Source organism: Nerophis ophidion, linkage group LG25 (genome assembly GCF_033978795.1).
Source record: "Nerophis ophidion isolate RoL-2023_Sa linkage group LG25, RoL_Noph_v1.0, whole genome shotgun sequence".
Lineage (NCBI taxonomy): Eukaryota > Metazoa > Chordata > Actinopteri > Syngnathiformes > Syngnathidae > Nerophis > Nerophis ophidion.
The window spans coordinates 25,611,423-25,626,367 of record NC_084635.1 but is presented as its reverse complement, the minus strand read 5'-3'; positions in this window follow the sequence as shown (position 1 = coordinate 25,626,367).

Sequence of the window (14,945 nt, the reverse complement as noted above, 5' to 3'; positions counted from 1 at the left end):
TAGTTTTAGTTCTCCATCACAACACTTTTTTTCCCAAGATGACACCGCTATAGTGGCTGCTTTTGGAAGGAGCTCTGTGCTCTTGTGTCATCCTTTTGTGTCCCTGATGTTCACCTCTGATTTTCATGTGGTTTATTTTGCCTTTTGGTTCGGGACCCTTTGGGACTGTATGACAAGCGTTGGCACTTTCATGACTTCTGCGGTGCTTTTTTGTGAACTTCTGCATCTGTATCCCCAGAGCCTTTTGGCCATGGAGACCAGCTGCTGGGTCTCTGCCACACCAGAGTCCGTTTGGAGGAGATGCGGATGAAGAAACAGGGCTGCGGAGCTGGCGCTGAGCGCCGGGATGGACAAGCTTCACAGTGTCTTGGCTTAAAGAGCAGGTATCGCACACCTCGGTCTCCTTGGACATATCCTTGCTCATCCATGCGGACTGGACACTGAGAGTTGGTGACCGAGGGTGAAGTCGGCTCTCTTTGCTTTGTTGGGTCTACTCCTGTCTCTGGCCATGCTCCCCCCACCCCAGCAGAGGATGGCCTGGAGCACCAAAGAGGGCACCACAGTGTATATGTTTTTTTTTTTTTTTTTAACTTTTGTGGCTGTATGTAGAAGTGGCTTGTTGCATCAGCTCTGCTCTTTTAATGTTTTTAATGTCCTCTGAGTTCTTTGATGTTTCCCTCTTACACACATGTTTATGTGTGCTATGGCTATGAGTTTTTCCCCATGGCCTCAGTCTGGACCACCTCACCAGGGGCTAAGGCTTAGACTGAATATTGTTTTTTCTTCTGACTTTTTTTGTAAGGGGAGCCGGAAGTTGGCAGACGCGTCACAATCCTGTTCTGTCTCCCTGTAATGTTTGTGCGCTCTTGAATGTGATTGTGTTAAAAATCTTAATTTTCATTCGGGGATTATTAAAGTATTTCTGATTCTGATCACATTCACAGCTGCTCCTTCTCCATCGTGCTGTTTCTTTTGATGCACTTTAGTTCAAATTCTTTCAGTTCAAAATCTATTTCTTGTTCTGCATCTATCCATGTTTCGTACATAGCAATAACTTTGAAGGGTTCGTTGTGTGGTTATCTGAAATTCCTTGCTCATTTTTGGTTTGTGTGCACACCATATTCACTCTCTCTCATCCACAGTCTAGAGTGCAGATCGCGCGAGGCAGCAGAACACACCTGAGGTAGATTAGTCGCGGCCTATTTAACCTGGCTGCTGACAACATGTGAGCGCCGTAACTTTATCTACTGCTTGTAACAGACGCATATGTTGTTCGTCTTGCCAGAGGACTCCCTAGTTTGTCTTTTGCCCATCTTCTCAGGTTTTCCTGTATTTTTCTAGCCTTGTCTAGCGTTTTTATTTTGTCCTTTTTTTTTCTGTTTACTTCTTTCATGAAGTATTTTTCCTATCCCTGTCTAGCGCTTTTGGTTTTGTGTAGGTTTTTTCTCTTAGTAGTTTTTTACATGGTGTGTTTTAGTGTTTACCATCATCGCCTTTGTTTTGCTGCTCCGTGCTTCCTCCAAAATAAAAGGAAGAATTCTTTTCCACAAACAATACGGTTTTGCATCCTTGGGATCCACCTCACCAATTCGTTACAGAAAGTTCCGTTCATACTATGGAACCCGCAGAGACAGATTTCTGGAGAAAAGCATTGCAAGGCCAGGAACAACGGATCAACCAGCAGAGGAAAAAGCTAGACCTCTAGAGCCGGGGTCTACATGGACTGTCGGAGTCTCAAGATGCCATGTTGGAACGAGTCAAAATGTTGCTAGCCACCATCGTACCCACCTCGAGCACCGTGCCTTACCAGGCATGCGCCCAGCCTACAAAACCCGCTACTACCGGCATTATAGGCTATCACTATCTGGAAAAATATCCAAGATGGCGGCGCCCGGACGGGCTGCGACATTGCGGAGCTCCTGCTAAAGATGGAACATTTGGCAGAAATACCGGACAATTCTACAAACTTTATGGCTGGCTCACATCGTGGTCACTCCGTGATCACGTACGACCGCCAGACACTTCTGGATGTGGACATATCGGGCCGTTTTGGACTGATAGACGCGTGCTTGTTCGACGTGCTAACTAGCATGGGAATAATTCGGCGGCTACATCCAGCGGCCTGTGAAGCAGCGTAGTCTAGTAGCAGCGGGGGCCGTCTACGGAGCAGACGCCAGCGGTGTGATCGGAAACGCGGATGTCGAGCGGGGCTAAAAACAAAGCAGAAGGCTAATCCCCACAGAACACCACTTCCCTCCATCCTGCAGCCAGATTTAAATGGAAAATGCGAGACTACTGGTCTGGGTAAGGAGTCAGTTAAATTAGAACACGTTTTTTCTGCTTTGAGTGTTTCAGAGTTGGACATGTGTTCTACCGAGGTGGCTAACTATGATGCGTGCAGTTTATCAAAGCAACAAACAAACAATCGGAAAATCCCCGTTACTGAGGTGGCTAACCATGATGCGTGCAGTTTATCAAAGCAACAATCAAACAACCGGAAAATTCCTGTCGTATCAATTCCTAGATATGGTCGTAATTATACTAAATGCACTGGGCATAATAATCACAACATTATTAATATTGCTACTACGGATAATTTGATCAAAAATTCCCTAAATCAGCCCACTACCTATAATATAGGTTTTTTAAACATAAGATCATTGTCTCCCAAAACGTTGTTGGTTAATGATATTATCAGAGACAACAATCTTAACGTCATCGGTCTCAGCAAAACCTGGCTTAAACCAAACGACTTTTTTGCGCTAAATGAGGCATGTCCTCCTAACTTTACACATGCGCATATTGCCCGTCCGCTTAAAAGGGGTGGGGGGGTCGCACTAATATACAACGAAAACTTTAACCTTAGTCCTAACCTAAATGATAAATATAAATCGTTTGAGGTGCTTACAATGAAGTCTGTCACACCACTCCCTCTACACATGGCTGTTATCTACCGCCCCCCAGGGCCCTATTCGGACTTTATCAATGAATTCTCAGAGTTCGTTGCTGATTTAGTGACACACGCCGATAATATAATCATAATGGGGGACTTTAATATCCATATGAATACCCCATCGGACCCACCGTGCGTAGCGCTCCAGACTATAATTGATAGCTGTGGTCTCACACAAATAATAAATGAACCCACGCATCGCAACGGTAATACGATAGACCTAGTGCTTGTCAGGGGTATCACCGTTTCCAAAGTTACGATACTCCCGTGTACTAAAGTATTGTCCGATCATTACCTTATAAAATTCGAGGTTCAGACGCATGTTCGTCAAACTAATAATAATAATAACTACTATAGCAGCCGCAACATTAATACGGCCACAACGACAACTCTTGCTGACCTACTGCCCTCGGTAATGGCACCATTCCCAAAATATGTGGGCTTTATTGATAACCTCACTAACAACTTTAACGACGCCCTGCGCGAAACCATTGATAACATAGCACCGCTAAAGTTAAAAAAGGCTCCAAAAAAGCGTACCCCGTGGTTTACAGAAGAAACTAGAGTTCAGAAATTATTATGTAGAAAGCTGGAATGCAAATGGCGCACGACTAAACTTGAGGTGCACCATCAAGCATGGAGTGATGGTTTAATAACTTATAAACGCATGCTTACCTTAGCTAAAGCTAAATATTACTCAAATCTCATCCACTGTAATAAAAACGATCCTAAATTTTTGTTTAGTACGGTAGCATCGCTAACCCAACAAGGTACCCCCTCCAGTAGCTCCACCCACTCAGCTGATGACTTTATGCAATTCTTTAGTAAGAAAATTGAAGTCATTAGAAAGGAGATTAAAGACAATGCGTCCCAGCTACAACGGGGTTCTATTAACACTGATACGATGGTATATACGGCGGATACTGCCCTCCAAAATAGTTTCTCTCGTTTTGAGGAAATAACATTAGAGGAATTGTTACAACGTGTAAATAGAATAAAACAAACAACATGTTTACTTGACCCTCTTCCTGGGAAACTGATCAAGGAGCTCTTTGTATTATTAGGTCCATCAGTGCTAAATATTATAAACTTATCACTTTCCTCGGGCACGGTTCCCCTAGCATTCAAAAAAGCGGTTATTCATCCTCTTCTTAAAAGACCTAACCTCGATCCTGACCTCATGGTAAACTACCGACCGGTGTCTCACCTTCCCTTTATTTCAAAAATCCTCGAAAAAATTGTTGCGGAGCAGTTAAATGAACACTTAGCGTCTAACAATCTATGTGAAACCTTTCAATCCGGTTTCAGGTCAAATCACTCCACGGAGACAGCCCTCGCAAAAATGACTAATGATCTATTGCTAACGATGGATTCTGATGCGTCATCTATGTTGCTGCTCCTCGATCTTAGCGCTGCTTTCGATACCGTCGATCGTAATATTTTATTAGAACGTATCAAAACACGAATTGGTATGTCAGACTTAGCCCTGTCTTGGTTTAACTCTTATCTTACTGATAGGATGCAGTGTGTCTCCCATAACAATGTGACCTCGGACTACGTTAAGGTAACGTGTGGAGTTCCCCAGGGTTCGGTCCTTGGCCCTGCACTCTTCAGCATCTAAATGCTGCCGCTAGGTGACATCATACGCAAATACGGTGTTAGCTTTCACTGTTATGCTGATGACACCCAACTCTACATGCCCCTAAAGCTGACCAACACGCCGGATTGTAGTCAGCTGGAGGCATGTCTTAATGAAATTAAACAATGGATGTCCGCTAACTTTTTGCAACTCAACGCCAAAAAAACGGAAATGCTGGTTATCGGTCCTGCTAGACACCAAACTCTATTTAATAATACAACTCTAACATTTGACAACCAAACAATTAAACAAGGCGACACGGTAAAGAATCTGGGTATTATCTTTGACCCAACTCTCTCCTTTGAGGCACACATTAAAAGCGTTACTAAAACGGCCTTCTTTCATCTCCGTAATATCGCTAAAATTCGCTCCATTCTGTCCACTAAAGACGCTGAGATCATTATCCATGCGTTTGTTACGTCTCGCCTCGACTACTGTAACGTATTATTTTCGGGTCTCCCCATGTCTAGCATTAAAAGATTACAGTTGGTACAAAATGCGGCTGCTAGACTTTTGACAAGAACAAGAAAGTTTGATCACATTACGCCTGTACTGGCTCACCTGCACTGGCTTCCTGTGCACTTAAGATGTGACTTTAAGGTTTTACTACTTACGTATAAAATACTCCACGGTCTAACTCCATCCTATCTTGCCGATTGTATTGTACCATATGTCCCGGCAAGAAATCTGCGTTCAAAGGACTCCGGCTTATTAGTGATTCCCAAAGCCCAAAAAAAGTCTGCGGGCTATAGAGCGTTTTCCGTTCGGGCTCCAGTACTCTGGAATGCCCTCCCGGTAACAGTTCGAGATGCCACCTCAGTAGAAGCATTTAAGTCTCACCTTAAAACTCATTTGTATACTCTAGCCTTTAAATAGACTCCCTTTTTAGACCAGTTGATCTGCCGTTTCTTTTCTTTTTCTTCTATGTGCCACTCTCCCTTGTGGAGGGGGTCCGGTCCGATCCGGTGGCCATGTACTGCTTGCCTGTGTATCGGCTGGGGACATCTCCGCGCTGCTGATCTGCCTCCGCTTGGGATGGTTTCCTGCTGGCTCCGCTGTGAATGGGACTCTCGCTGCTGTGTTGGATCCACTTTGGACTGGACTCTCGCGACTGTGTTGGATCCATTATGGATTGAACTTTCACAGTATCATGTTGGACCCGCTCGACATCCATTGCTTTCCTCCTCTCCAAGGTTCTCATAGTCATCATTGTCACCGACGTCCCACTGGGTGTGAGTTTTCCTTGCCCTTATCTGGGCCTACCGAGGATGTCGTAGTGGTTTGTGCAGCCCTTTGAGACACTAGTGATTTAGGGCTATATAAGTAAACATTGATTGATTGATTGATTGATCCCGACCCGAACGTTTTTTCGGAGAAAGGGAAGACGTAAGACAATTCTTCACGCAATGTGAGCTACAAATTTGAGCTTTTACCTCAGAGCGGGCAAAGGTAGCGTTTGTTATCTCCCACCTGTCTGGCCGTGCGGGCACCTGGGCGACTGCTGAATGCAACCGTCAGACCGCCTCTCGCTCCACATACGCAAACTTTTCCAATTTACTGAAGCAAATCTTCCATCGATGACTCCCAGGTAGAGAGGCAGCGAGATCCCTTTTCAGGCTGCAAGAGGGTTCACGATGTGTCACGGATTACGCGATCGAGTTCCGCACCATGGCCGCCGACTGTGACTGGGGTCCCTCTGCGCTGTTGGACGCCTTCTTCCTGGGGCTCGTGGACGAGATTCGTCACATGATGATCCCGCTGTCACTTCCGACGAATTTGGACGATCTCATCGAGCTGGCGGTGCAGATCGACTTCCGCCTACTGGAGGAGAGTAGGGGTCGAAGAGGGATACAAGCCCTACCTAGCTGCCAAACAGAGCCAGTAAGACTGCAAACTGCAAGACGGAGCGACTCGTTCCCGAAGACACCTCTCCTACGTGGCAGATAGACGAGCCGATGCAACTGGGAGGAAACCCTGTTTCCATATGAGTTGGAAAATTGTGTTTGATGTAAATATAAACGGAATACAATGATTTGCAAATCCTTTTCAACCCCTATTGAGTTGAATCTGCCTCAAAGACAACATATTTGATGTTCAAACTGATAAAAAAAATGTTTTTGTGCAAATAATCATTAACTTTAGAATTTGATGCCAGCAACATGTGACAAAGTAGTTGAGAAAGGTGGCAATAACTACTGATAATTGGGAACAGGTGGGTGCCATGATTGGGTATAAAAAAAGCTTCCCAAAAAATTCTCAGTCTTCAACAAGAAAGGATGGGGCGAGGTACACCCCTTTGTCCACAACTGTGTGAGCAAATAGTCAAACAGTTTAAGAACAACGTTTATCAAAGTTCAATTGCAAGAAATTTAGGGATTTCAACATCTACGGCCCATAATATCATCAAAAGGTTCAGAGAATCTGTAGAAATCTCTCCATGTAAGCGGCATGGCCGGAAACCAACATTGAATGACAGTGACCTTCGATCCCTCAGGCGGCACTGTGTTAAAAACCGACATTAATCTCTAAAGGATATCAACACATGGGCTCAGGAACACTTCCGAAAACCACTGTCACTGAATACAGTTCGTCGCTACATCTGTAAGTGCAAGTCAAAGCTCTACTATGCAAACTGAAAGCCATTTATCAACAACACCCAGAAACGCCGCCAGCTTGGTTGGGCCTAAGCTCATCTAAAATGGACTGATGCAAATTGCAAAAGTGTTCTGTGGTCTGACGAATCCACATTTCAATTTTTTGGGGGAAACTGTAGACGTTGTGTCCTCCGGATCGAAGAGGAAAGAACCATCCGGATTGTTCTAGGCGCAAAGATAAAAAGCCAGCATGTGTATTAGTGGTCAAGGCATGGGTAACTTACACATCTGTGAAGGCACCATTAATGCTGAACATATGTTGCCGTCCAAGCAACTTTATCATGGACACCCTTGATCATTTCAGCAAAAAAATGCCAAGCTACGTGTTACAACAGTGTGGCTTCGTAGTAAAAGTGTGCGGGTACTAGACCGGCCTGCCTGCAGTCCAGACCTGTCTCCCATCGAAAATGTGTGGCACATTATGAAGCGTAAAATACGACAGCAGAGACCCCGGACTGTTGAACAACTGAAGCTCTACATAAAACAAGAATGGAAAACAATTCCACTTTCAAAGCTTCAAATATTAATTTCCTCAATTCCCAAATGTTTATTGAGTGTTGTTAAAAGAAAAGGTGATGAAACACAGTGGTGAACATGCCCTTCCCCAACTACTTTGGCACGTGTTGTAGCCATGAAATTCTAAGTTAATTATTATTTGCAAAAAAATATATATAATTTGAGTTTGAACATCAAATATCTTGTCTTTGTAGTGCATTCAACTGAATATGGGTTGAAAATGATTTGCAAATCATTGTATTCTGTTTACATTTACATCTAACGCAATTTCCCAACTCATATGGAAATGGGGTTTGTAGTTCGCATCTGAGAGGTGGACGAATGGAAGACCGCATTCAACACCCCGCTCGGACATTTTGAGTATCTAGTCAAGCCTTTTAGACTTACTAATGCACCTGCCGTTTTTCAGGGTTTCATTAATGACATTTTTCGGGCCATGAAAGGTCGGTTTCTCTTCGTTTACCTGGACAATATATTAATTTATTCATCTACATGTGACGAACATGTGCAGCAATTTCCGTTAGTCCTTCACAATTGCTCGAGAATAAACTGTTCGTCAAGGCGTAAAAATGTGAGTTTCATTCATCCTCCATTCCCTTCTAAAGATTTATCGTTGGGGGGGGGGAAGACTGGCGCGAGGCAGCAGAACACACCTGAGGTAGATTAGTGGCGGCCTATTTAACCTGGCTGTTGACAACATGTGAGCGCCGGAAATGTATCTACTGCTTGCAACAGACGCATATGTTTTTCGTCTTGCCAGAGGACTCCCTAGTTTGTCTTGTGCCCATCATCTCAGGTTTGCCTGTATTTTTCTAGCCTTCTCTAGCGTTTTTATTTTGTACTTTGTTTTTCTGTTTTACTTCTTTCATGAAGTATTTTTCCTACTTCGTGCTTCCTCCAAAATAAAAGCAAGAATTATTGTCCAAAAACAATATGTCTCTGCATCCTTGGGATCCACCTCACCAATTTGTTACACGTTGAATTGTTCCAAAAGAATGATTCACATTGTTGTAGTTTGCATGCTGTCTTGTGCTGTTGAAATGAATAATTGACAGTTTATTGTCAGTTGTTAATGTTACTAGTTCATTGTTCATCTGTATCTTATAAACAATTATTGTTGATGTGGGAGCAAAAAGTTGTATATTATGACCTATTTTGCAAAAGGTTTTCAGTTCCACATTTTCCAGATCCAATCTTTTGGGTTGCTCTATGAATGTCCTTAAGTGTGGATAATTGTGCACATTTACTTGTTAAGTAATCTCTAAGAACAATGTAGTGTTGGAGTTAATGGTGAATGTTTTCTGTCAGACTCCTATATCGTTGACGTTGAAGCGTTGTGAGTTTTAATGTTTGTTCCGATACTTGATGTCTTTGACAACAAGAACTTTTGCTTCTTGATCTCCTAGATTTTGCAGTTGGTGCTCCAAGGCCCCTGAATTTTCCCCTGTTTCCTCAAGTCACATTTTTCTTGGCAATATCAGCATTGCGTCTAGTGACGTGCTCATTTGTGTAAACATTTGTACCCTTAGGCATGTCTTGGAGACCACTTGTGTGGTCAGAATTGTTTACAATGTGTCCAACTTTTGCGGTTTCGCTGTTCAGCTTAAGTTTAGGTGTCGAGGTATTTGAATACGTACCTGGAGTTTTTTGGTTTGTTTAGAGGGATAGCGATTTCTAATTCAGGACACATTAAGAGGGCCTCGCCGTTTCGTGTCTGCTCAAGAAAGAAATACAGTGCAGCCCAGACTATATGACTAGCGAGAGTAATGGTTATATATTCAATAGTACCAAGGAGAAGCCAAAGCTCCAAAACCTTCTTTAGGTGTAAATTCCCCTGTTTTGTAACCAGAAACGTGCACAGGTACCCTAGTGATGTTCAAGCACCTGCTCCTTTGCCCTGTGTGAAAAATGTGCCCTTTCTGCCAGAGCCCTTTTTCCTAATTCATTTTATGATTTATTTTTTTCTGTTATCAATTTCCCTGCAATATTTTTTTTGATATCCGAGCAGGCATATCATTGAGTTCTTGTAAAAAATCCCCCCCAGACTGCTCCACGGCTGTCAAAAGCCGTCTCGGCATAAGGCTGAGAAAGCCAACATGTACCATCTCTACTTAGCAGGTTTAAATATGTTTGATATGGTGTGTTTTTCTTGATTTTTCTCAATCTGCTGCACCATGTTTGAAATTTTCTGGCTATACGGTATCACATTTTAAAAAAAACATCCGACTTTTAGACGGGGTTCAAATTGTTTTGACAGCTTCAGGAAGCAGCGTCAATAAACGAGCTGACACGAGGCGAAATTTTGAAAAACATTGATTGGCAAACAAATCGAACATATCTCCAGATCATGTTGGTATTATGAATGGGGTTGGTTCTCACATATTAGAATTATATGTAAAATATGTAAAATAATTATATGTCAATTAAAACAATGAAACATGTGTAAAATAAATGTAATATATATAAAAACAAATATATATATGTTGATATTATGTGAAAAAAAAGTTTTTTTTTTTTTTTTTACTTTTTAGTCATAGCTATATGTAGAAGTGGTTGGTTGCATCAGCTCTGCTCTTTTAATGTCTTTAATGTCCTTTGTGTTCTTTGATGTTTGATGTTTCCCTCTTACACACATGTAAGAGGGATGTGTGCTATGGCTGTGAGTTTTTTCCCTTGGCCTCAGTCTGGCCCCCGTTTCCAGGGGCCCAGGCTTAGACTGATTTTTTTTTCTCACCGCCCCAAACCACCCACCCCCCATTGGTTTACTTGTATCTCACCTTTTTTGTAAGGGCCGAGGGCCGCCGGAAGTTGGCAGACCCGTCAGCGATCCTGTTCTGTCTCCCTATAATGTTTGTCTGATCTTGAATAGGATTGTGCTGAAAATTTTAATTTCCCCTCTGGGATTAATAAAGTATTTCTGATTCTCATTCTAATTCTGAAAATGCAAGCAGCCTACTTCCTGTCTTTGCTGAATTATAACCATCCGCTTTTATTCTTGGTAACAGATAGAACTTCTCATTTTTGACTTTCAAAGAAGAATGGTGGAAGATGTTACTTCTGTTTGCATACGCCTCCGGTAAGGAGATGTCAGATAGAGTACTGGAGAAAAATAGTTGAGTGTGTGGTAAATAGGTTTTTTTTTGTTTTTTCATCAAAGTCATCACCTCATTCACTGACTGAAGACGATGAGTGAACCCACAACCATCAGGTCGACCACGCCACCATTTTCCTGCTGGTGACTGTAAATCTGTCTCAGTTTACTTAATGGATGTCAATTGACTGTTAAAAAGGAGAAAATAAAGAAGCAGGTAAACATTTTGATTGATTGGATCAAGCACCATCCTCTCAGACTAGGGCTGTCCTATCTAGTTTGTGAGCACGAACTGAAGAAACCTGCCCAAATGAAGTGAAAAATATTTTAGGACCACACATTCACAAACAGATAGTGCCCTAAGCTTTCTACTTGTGCCAGATAAAAATACAGCAAAAATAACGCAGGAAGAATACTACTCACTATAACACTGAATTAGTGGGAGCCCTGGGCTTGTTTCTTTGCAATGAGATGCAGATGGAAATCAGCCTTTTGTCACTTTTATATTTGATATGTTGATTAATGTGCTATCTCAGCTATAAGTGGGCGGAAGGCGATGTACACCATGGACAAGTTGCAACCTCATCGCAGGGCCAACACAGATAGACAGACAACATTCACACTCATATTCACACACTAGGGCCAATTTAGTGTTGCCAATCAACCTATCCCCAGGTGCATGTCTTTGGAAGTGGGAGGAAGCTGGAGTACCCGGAGGGAACCCACGCATTCAGGGGGGGACATGCAAACTCCACACAGAAAGAGCCCGATTGTAGCTGAGATAGGCACCAGCGACCCCCGCGACCCCAAAGGGGAATAAGCGGTAGAAATGGATGGACGGATGGATGATTAATGTGCATTGAATCATGTCACAAAGCTATAACAAAGGGCAATTTCCTATGAGGAGTGTTATTGTACGTCAAGCTTATTGGTGTGTCTAGTGGGACAGGTGAAAGTTAAGTCGTAGAAAATGAAGTTTATACATGTTTTAATGTTTCTCTGCGGCCCGGTAGCAAATGCGTCACGGGTTGGTACCAGTCACCAGACCGGTGGTTGGGGACCACTGCTTTACAGTACTGACAAGAAGGAAATTTTGTTGCATTAGCTCGTTGTAATGCAGGATAAAAGAGTAATGATGTTCAGATATAAATAAATACATTATTGTACGGATAAATATTTTGCACTTTTTTATCAATCAATCAATCAATGTTTATTTAAATAGCCCTAAATCACAAGTGCCTCACAACGACATCCTCGGTTGGGCCCACATAAGGGCAAGGAAAAACTCAACCCAGTGGGACGTCGGTCCCCTGCCGCCCCCCAGGGGACCGAAAGCAATGGATGTCAAGCAGATCTAACATGATATTGTGAAAGTCCAATCCATAGTGGATCTAACGTAACCGTGAAAATCAAGTCCAAAGTGGATCCAATATAGTATCGAGAGTCCCATCCAAGGTGGAGCCAGCAGGAAACCATCCCAAGCGGAGGCGGCTCAGCAGCGCAAAGATGTCCCCTGTCAATACACAGGCGAGCGGTCCATCCTGGGTACCGACTCTGGACAAGTGGTCCATCCTGGGTCCCGACTCTGGACAGCCAGTAATTCATCCTTGGCCACCGGACCGGACCCCCTCCTCAAGGGAGGGGGAGACAGGAGGAAAAGAAAAGAAACGGCAAATCAACTGCTCTAAAAAGGGGGTCAATTTGAAGGCTAGAGTATACAAATAGGTTTTAAGATGAGACTTAAATGCTTCTACTGAGGTAACATCTCGAACTGTTACCGAGAGGGCATTCCAGAGTACTGGACCCCGAATGGAAAACGCTCTATAGCCTGCAGACTTTTTTTGGGCTCTGGGAATCATTAATAAGCCGGAGTCCTTTGAAAGCAGATTTCTTGCCGGGACATATGGTACAATACAGTCGACAAGATAGGCTGGAGCTAGACAGTGTAGTATTTTATAATTAAGTAGTAAAACCTTAAAGTCACATTTTTAGTGCACAGGAAGCCAGTGCAGGTCAGCCATTATAGGCATAATATGATCAAACTTTCTTTTTCTTTTTAAAAGTGTAGCAGCCGCATTTTGTACCAACTGTAATCTTTTAATGCTAAACATGGGGAGACCCGAAAATAATACGTTACAGTAATCGAGACGAGACGTAACAAACGCATGGATAATGATCTCAGCGTCATTAGTTGACAAAATGGAGCGAATTTTAGCGATATTATGGAGATGAAAGAAGGCCGCTTTGGTAACGCTTTTAAAGGCCTACTGAAACCCACTCCTACCGACCACGCATTCTGATAGTTTATATATCAATGATGAAATATAAACATTGCAACACATGCCAATATGGCCGGTTTAGTTTACTAAATTGCAATTTTAAATTTCCCGCGGAGTTTATAGTTGAAAACGTCGCGGAATGATGATGCATGACACACTGTAAGGAAATATTACCGCTGCACCACTTGCGGCTAAAAGTCGTCTGCTTCAACCGCATAATTACACAGTATTTTGGACATCTGTGTTGCTGAATCTTTTGCAATTTGTTAAATTAATAATGGAGAAGTCAAAGTAGAAAGATGGAGTTGGGAAGCTTTAGCCTTTAGCCACACAAACACACGGTGATTCCTTTGTTAAAATTCCCGGAGGTGAAGCTTTACTATGGATCAGAGTGGTCAAGCGAACATGGATCCTGACCAAATGTCAACCAGCAGGTTTCGGTGAGAAAATTGTGGTAAAAAGCCGCCTCTTACCGGAGATCAGCTGAGCTTGCGCCGTCGACTTCACTGAGACATTGGCCTCAAGATACCCGTGGACACACACCTCCGTCTATCAGGTACTGTAAACTCACTAAAACACTAGCAACACAATAGAAAGATAAGAGATTTCCCAGAATTATCCCAGTAAATGTGTCTAAACACATCTGAATCCGTCCCAATGCAATCTCCTTTTTTTTTTTCTTGATTTTTTTTTTTTTCTAGTCCGTCACTATCAATATCCTCAAATACGAATCGTTCATCCTCACTCAAATTAATGGGGGAATTGTCGTTTTCTCGGTCCGAATAGCACTTGCTGCTGGAGGCTCCCAATATAAACAATGTGAAGATGTGAGGAGCCCCCACACTTGTGACGTCATCCTCTGGGACTTCCGGTAAAGGCAAGGCTTTTTTGTCAGCACCAAAAGTTGCGAACTTTATCGTCGATGTTCTCTACTAAATCCTTTCAGCGAAAATATGGCAATATCGCAAAATGATCAAGTATGACACATAGAATGGACCTGCTATCCCCGTTTAAATAAGACAATCTCATTTCAGTAGGCCTTTAATTTGTGACTCAAACGAGAGAGTTGGGTCGAAGATAATACCCAGATTCTTTACCGAGTCGCCTTGTTTAACTGTTTGGTTGTCAAATGTTGAAGTTGTATTATTAAATAGAGGTCGGTGTCTAGCAGGACCGATTATCATCATTTCCGTTTTTTTGGCGTTGAGTTGCAAAAAGTTGGCGGACATCCATTGTTTAATTTCATTAAGACACGCCTCCAGCTGACTACAATCCGGTGTGTTGGTCAGCTTTAGGGGCATGTAGAGTTGGGTGTCATCAGCATAACAGTGAAAGCTAACACCGTATTTGCGTATGATGTCACCATGTAGATACTGAAGAGTGCAGGGCCAAGGACCGAACCCTGGGGAACTCCACACGTTACCTTAACGTAGTCTGAGATCACATTGTTATGGGAGAGGCACAGCATCATGTCAGTAAGATAAGAGTTAAACCAAGACAGGGCTAAGTTCGGCATACCAATTCGTGTTTTGATACACTCTAATAAAATATCACGATCGACGGTATCGGAGGCAGCGGTAAAATCGAGGAGCAGCAACAAATGCATCAAAATGCAGTCCTGCCACCTTCAGAAGTTTTCTGATGATTCTGCGATCGTGGGGTGTATTGAGGATGGTGATGATGAGGAATACAGGGCACTGGTGGAGGACTTTGTCACATGGTGTGGAAAGAACCACCTCCAGCTCAAGACCAAGGAGCTGGTTGTGGACCTGAGAAGGAGGAGAAGTACTCAGGGGGGATGGATGTGGACATG